The sequence below is a fragment of the Corvus brachyrhynchos genome, unplaced genomic scaffold, assembly GCF_000691975.1.
Source record: "Corvus brachyrhynchos isolate BGI_N302 unplaced genomic scaffold, ASM69197v1 scaffold162, whole genome shotgun sequence".
Taxonomy (NCBI): domain Eukaryota; kingdom Metazoa; phylum Chordata; class Aves; order Passeriformes; family Corvidae; genus Corvus; species Corvus brachyrhynchos.
Window position 1 is genome coordinate 5825238 of NW_008236696.1, and position 6248 is coordinate 5831485.

General features: G+C 50.9%; 1 long non-coding RNA gene across 2 annotated transcripts; it reads right to left on the reverse strand.

Annotated features, from left to right (window-relative positions):
• Positions 1-1796: 1796 nt before the first annotated feature.
• LOC108444876 lies at positions 1797-5850 on the reverse strand. Of its 2 annotated transcripts, none has more exons than XR_001859592.1 (4): positions 5711-5850; positions 4939-5032; positions 2309-2382; positions 1797-1890 (listed from the first exon to the last, which is right to left on the reverse strand). It is a non-coding gene; the product is annotated as an uncharacterized LOC108444876 (long non-coding RNA). The 2 variants fall into 2 exon arrangements; XR_001859591.1 differs by having other exon boundaries at positions 4945-5032; positions 5711-5829.
• Between the last annotated feature and the right edge of the window lie 398 nt (positions 5851-6248).

A 6248-nucleotide genomic window follows, 5' to 3' on the forward strand; every position in this document is an offset into this window, starting at 1 on the left:
GATCAGGAGGTGCCATGACCCTCGCACCCAGTGCATTAACTGCACATTGGTTCCTCTTTTTTAAAAAAAAAATGTAAAATAGGAATCATCTCCCAGCATCTGAACACTGACTGCTGGGATTGCAGTGTGAGAAGAGGAAACGAGACCATCTGGTGAGGCTTTGGCACAGCCTGGATCAGTAAGAGAAAGGGGACTCCCCGGAGCTGGGGTGAGGGTTTGGGAGCACAGATACAAAGCAGGTTCTTGCAAACGAACTCCACACACCTGGCAGAGCAGGCTGAGCTTTTCCAAGCTCCAATACCCTGGAGGAAGGAGGAAAAATGAGTTAGAGGAAGGTTAGCAGCAAAGCAGCAGAGGCTTAGGCTAAGTTAGAGCATTTTTGTTTTGTTAGAGCACACAGACAAATCTGAGCCTGTCTCCCCGGAGTCCCATCACCAAACCTGAAACTTGGTACCCCAGAAGTTGCTGGGCGACCAATGCAGTCTGGAGCATCCCCCCCAGGACCAGTTCTGGCTGACTCCAATCCCTGCTGACACTGGCTCCTGCCCCACTGCCAGCAAAGCTTAAACAAGCCCCAAGGGAGGGAAGGCATTTATGCAGCCTGAGCTCTCCCCACCCCACAGCTAAGGGTCAATCACCTGCAGCAGACACTGCAAGGAAGGATTTTGGGGATAGGTTTCTCCTCCCCACTACACAAGCCAAACAAATCCCCAATGAATTTGGCTGCAGACAGGAGAACTGCTGAGCAGCCCATACCCAGGCCCCCCACATTCACTGTCCATATCCCTGATAGTTTCCCAGTCTAACCCCTCCCTACCACTTGCCAAGGGCAGCCAGAGCATGCAGGACCATGCAGAGGCCATGCTGGGGATGCTGGTGCAGCTCTCCACAGGAATATAGCCATGGAAAGACTCTGCCTCCCCGACCTCCACAGCAGCAGGGGGACAGGATGGCCCACAGACCCTCCCCATCAACACCCTGCACCCCTCTACCCCTCTCTGTCTTCCCAGCCCAAGTCCAAAGCAAAGAAAGAAAAGGAGAGAAAGAAGGGAAAGAAAGAAATAAAAAACTAAAACAAATGAAAACTAAAACAAAAAGCAGCAGTTGGGAGGCAGCCTTGTTAGGACAACTCAGCAAAATAAAATTCCGGTTTATTGTTGGACAACATTGTTTCACACATACATCAAACAGGCCAAAAAAAAAAAGAAAAAATAAAAATAAACAGCAACTTCATAGACAGAAAAAAAAAAGAAAACTTTTTTATCTTTGGCCTTGCCACCTCATACAAACCACGATCTATGGTACAGCTAAAGTACATACACAAAAAAAGTTACTGGAATGCTCAGAATAAGATTGTAAATTTTTTTTTTTTTGCATTTTTGTCTTTTTTTAATTTTTTTTTTTTACAAGGTTTTGTTTTATTCTCCTTTGAGATAATGGTTTGGGCCTGGTCACACCACAAGTAAAGTCAGAGATAGGTAACAAGAGAGATATACACTTCAAAGCCCCCCTTTTGGTCAATCCGAGATCACTTAAAAATGGCGGACCTCCTAACAATATGTACAAAAATATAAAATGTAAATAAAAAATACAAACAAATTCTCCTTTAAAGTACTTTTAAGAAAGAAAGCAGGGCCTTGAAGTTTTGGTGCTTGGGGGGAGGGGGTCTGTGGGGGAAGGGGGGTTTTTCTCTCCCCGCTAACGGGCGAATCATTTCCATGTTGCATTTTTTAAAAACTCTGAGAGCTTGGGTTCTTCCCTTTTTTTTTTTTTTTTTTTTTTTTGTTTTTTTTTTTCCCTTTTTTTAAAAAAAAAAAAAAAAAAAAAAAAAAAATTTGCTGCCTCCTCATCTTCATCGGTTTTCTGCTTCTTGGGATCGACGTCGTCATCCTGAGGGGAAAGCAAAGCCATCAGGAGAGGGAATGGGGAGTGGAGCTGCTGGGGGCAGGCAAGAGTTTCAGGTCCCTCTCCTGCCTTGGGGGCAAGGTCAGAGCACCACAGGTGTTGTTCCCCCACCCCCCAGGCAAAACCCTCTCTTCTCAGGGAGCCCCTTGGGTGCCCCCACCTCGGTCTGCCATGAGCATGCCAGGGCTCCCTAGCCCAGGGCTTCACTCAGCAGGAGCAGACACCCCCCTAACCAGGCCAGTGTATAAACGGAATTGGGCTGTGTCCCTGGGGAGACATGGGGAGCACACAGGCAGAGCATTCCAGCCCCAGAGCTAAGCCCAGCCCAGCCCCTCTGGCCCCACTGACACCCTCCCCCCTCCCAAGCTCTCTGGGGACATGTATGGCTGCCTACTCTTTCTACCTCATCATCCTCAGCTGCCCGTTTGCCTGTGGCTCCCTCAGCTTCATCGTCATCATCACCATCCTCTTCCTCACCTGCAGGAAGGAAATGTGAGACCCTCTAGGAGAGTTCCAGTACCACACACCTCCCCTCTGGGTATAATCCTGGCTCACCCCCACACTGCGACATCATGTCCCATCTCCCCAGGTGGCACAGACTCTGCTCAGGACAAGAGGTGACAGAGGACACACTGGCTTTCTGGGCATCCCCCACTGACCTGACCCACCAAAGGGGAAATAAGGATTGGCAGCCTCGAGTCTGGTTCACACTGCATTTGTAACACGGACAATGGGATGGCAAAACCACTACCTACCACAAGTGCCGAAATCACAGTAAAAATGGGGGGGAAAAAAAGGGAGAGGAAAAAACTCTTTCTAGTGGCTGCTCTGCCTAACCACTCCAGATTACTTCTGCTTCCCTTCGCAGCTATTAGTCCATCTTTAATGAGTTAAGAGAGCCAGAACGCATTAGTTCTGAGTCAGAACACTTTCTAATTATCAGAACAGCAGACAAATGCTTCCAACTTATCTTACAGCCAGCCAGTAGAATAAGCAGCAAGCTCTGGGCTTTGACCCACTTTGAGCTCAAATAGGCCAGTGGATCAGAACAACCGAGTCAATCACCTTTGGCCACTTTTGGGGGCTCAGGGGCAAGCCCAGAGGCAGAACAGCTTCTCAGCTGCTGAGACGAGTCTCTTGTGTAACAGGAGACCCTACTAAAACTTAGAGAGTGTTAAGGCCAGTAAGCTGGCTTTAAACCACTGCCACGAGCCACACGTATGGACAGCCGGGGGGATTAAGGTCAGCCCATCCTCCCTTCCCCTCTCCTCTCCCAGTGTGTGCCCAAGCTGTGGCATGGCCCATGCAGTGGGAAGGGCCAAGATTAGCTCCCAGCGATGGATCAACACCCCAGCAGCCATCACATGCACTGGGTCGGCCAGCAGGTCAGGTGACATTGCCAAGCTGATTGGGAGCATTTTTAGTTCTTTGAGCTGCTTTAAGCAAAGCAAATAATGAGATGGGATGGAGAGATGCGAGAGGAAAATATACCCTCAAGCTCTCCTCTGCTGTCAAACTCCGGGAGTTTGGCTGCAAGTCTTGGCTAAAAAAGCTGATGCAAGCTGGATTTGCTGCCTTTAAATCTCTCTCCTGCAGTGCTCAGGTGCAGCTCTCAGGTAGGGATCGCCCGAGGGCAGCAAGCACGGACAGAGCCCGTGCCAGTGGTCAGAGCCTGTGCCGGATTCCCGCAAGGCATCGGCGTCTCCAGGCACCGTGTGCCAAATCATGCCTGCACTCGGTGAGCTGAGAAGAGCTGGGCTGGCACTGCGGGACCAAATCTCCCCAGGTTTGTCACAGCAGTATCCAAGCAACACTTCCACCCCACACACATGCCTGCAGCACACATATCCTCCCTGCTCCTGCCCAAGAGGAGCAGGGAGAGCCAAGTATTCCCCTTCTCTTCCACCCTCAAGTAGGGTTGGGGGTAAATGGGCTCAGGACAGCACAAAGCAGTGCTGCACCTGTCCCCAGGAGTTAAAACCACAAGTTAAAGAGGGTCACAATTCCCAGTTTTCCTAGTGAGCCAATTCCTACAGAAGGGCATAGCAGCTGGTGAGAAAGTGCTACCCCCGAAGGAGGTGGCTTTCCCAGCTCACACTCTGAATAAACATTGGTTTAATGGTCATTAAATTTCCAGCCCTGTCCCTATCTCCCAAAACTAGCCATCAGGTTAGTAGGTCAGCACGTAAACCAAAAATTGACAGGGGATTAACCTAGTAACAGATAATCAGGGGCCCTGAGTTCATTTCAGCATAACAAGAAAGGTTTTCTCCCAGCCTTAACAAGCGATAAAAATAAACAATGTTATTCATCCAAGCAGATCTTGGGAAAAAAATAATAGCAGGGAGGGTGAGAAGTGATTCGGCAAGTCACTGCTGGATTTCTAGTCACTGCTGCCAAAACCCACTTCCAGGCTGGGTCAGGTCAGGAAGCAGAGGAGGGCAGGGAAACACAGGACATTACAGACAGAGAAGGTTCAAAGGAAGCCTATCTACTCCAGCTGGAGGAGCAGGGGAGAGCCACAGGTTCCTCTGCTCATTTCCATATGGCATCCAGCCTGGGAAAGGGCTGGGAATGAGGGCTGCATGGGCCTCTCAGCACACTGCTCCATGAACAAGGATGGTGACTTGCCCTCTGTGCCAAGCCATAGCCACCCAGGGCTGTCCCTGTCCCACTGGCCGGCACTGGTGTCTGCAGCAGCGGCTGTGCTCGCAGGAGTCAAGGGCAGATTTTACTACTCGCACGGAAGGGCTAATGCGCTTATTCAGCGCCGCGGTACGGTGCCGTCTGGCCAGAGGGAGGGAGGAAGGAATCTGCCCTCAACCTGCTGGAAAGGATTCAAGGCTGACTTCACTCCCAGCATTGGTGGCTCGGGCAAGCAAGGAAGAAGCGAGCCTGGCTGGCGGGAGCTCCCTGGCCGCAGCCGCGAGGGGGAGATGCTGCTCTCCGCTCGCCTCCACGTCCCAGGAGCCTGGTATCCAGAGCAGGACACTGCCGTGGGATGGGAGTGGGGGGGGGAACAAACAAAGTTACCATCACCCTCTTCCTCCTCATCCTCTTCTTCACCACCTTCCTCCTCCTCTTCGTCTACTTCATTGTCAGCCTCCTGCTCTCCGTTTTCCTCGTTCTCCTTGGCAAGACAAAACATCACTTAAAAAAAATGCACTGGGGAAGGGAGAAGGTGGAAGAGACATTCAGCACAAGTGTGTGTTCCCACCTTTCCTGCCGAAAGCAAAGCACCAGCCCACCGGAGCCCCGGGCACACATCCCGCTTCCTACCTGCCTCCACACAACCCAGACAGCCCAGGCACAAAGGATCAAGCCTACAGTAACTTGGGGCTGCAGCTTTGAGACAAAACCTGCAATGGCTTTCATGACACGTTGAAATGTGGCACAGTTTTCCCCCAGCATGTTAAAATTAGAAAACCAACCAGTTAACATGTACATGATGTGTTTCCCAGCTCGACTGGTTGTAACATTGTAAATCCTAGTGGCTTTTAAAATTTTTCTCCTCTATCCCTGTCTAGGGAAGAGGTGGTACTGGACAGCCTCACACGGCTGTCAGGAAGGGAATCCGAGCCCGGCCCTTCTCTTCTGCACACACAACAGCCCACAGGCTGGGAGTGTCTGCATAACATGAAGCGCCAAAGGCTGGAGGGCTCTGCAGCACTCAGTGCTGCCATTTACAGAGGTCCCCTCTCAGCAGGGCTAGGGACAAACTTGCAGCAAAAGCAAGAAGACAGAGGAAAACAAAAAGGCATTGGTATAAGAACTGCCTCCCCCAGCAGATTGCAACCATACTCACAGCATTGCCGTTGGCCGGTGCATCTCTGCCATTTTCTGTTTCTTCAACAACTTCCTTCTTCTCTTTTAGATCCTGGAAGGAGCAGAAAAGCAGAGAAGTCACCCCGATTCCAGGTGTCTGGGTCAGAGAAGCTGCAGATCAGGTGTGAAAAACACAGTTTGAGAGCGAGAGCAGGAGCTGGTTTCTCTTCACACAGATTTGTTCTGCGATTTGGTCGCCACGTTCTGGCTCCTCCTTGGGAACGGGAAAACATGGGGGCGAATCTCAATCCAAGTCAGCCTTGCCAGAGCAGCCATCTAAAAAAGAGACTGCTCTGTTTCACCTCTGAGCTCCCAAACAGACAGAGCTGGCCGCCTGCATATGCTCAACAGCAGCAGAGCTGGCTGATTGCCCATCTTAGCACAGTCCACACAAGCTCCTGCAATGCCATGGACAGCCGGCAGCCCCATCCAAAGGATGGGCTCTGCCACCCCGGGGCTGCGGACATCCACAGCTGCTTGGTACCTTCACATCAGGAACAAATCCCAGGGACTCATTA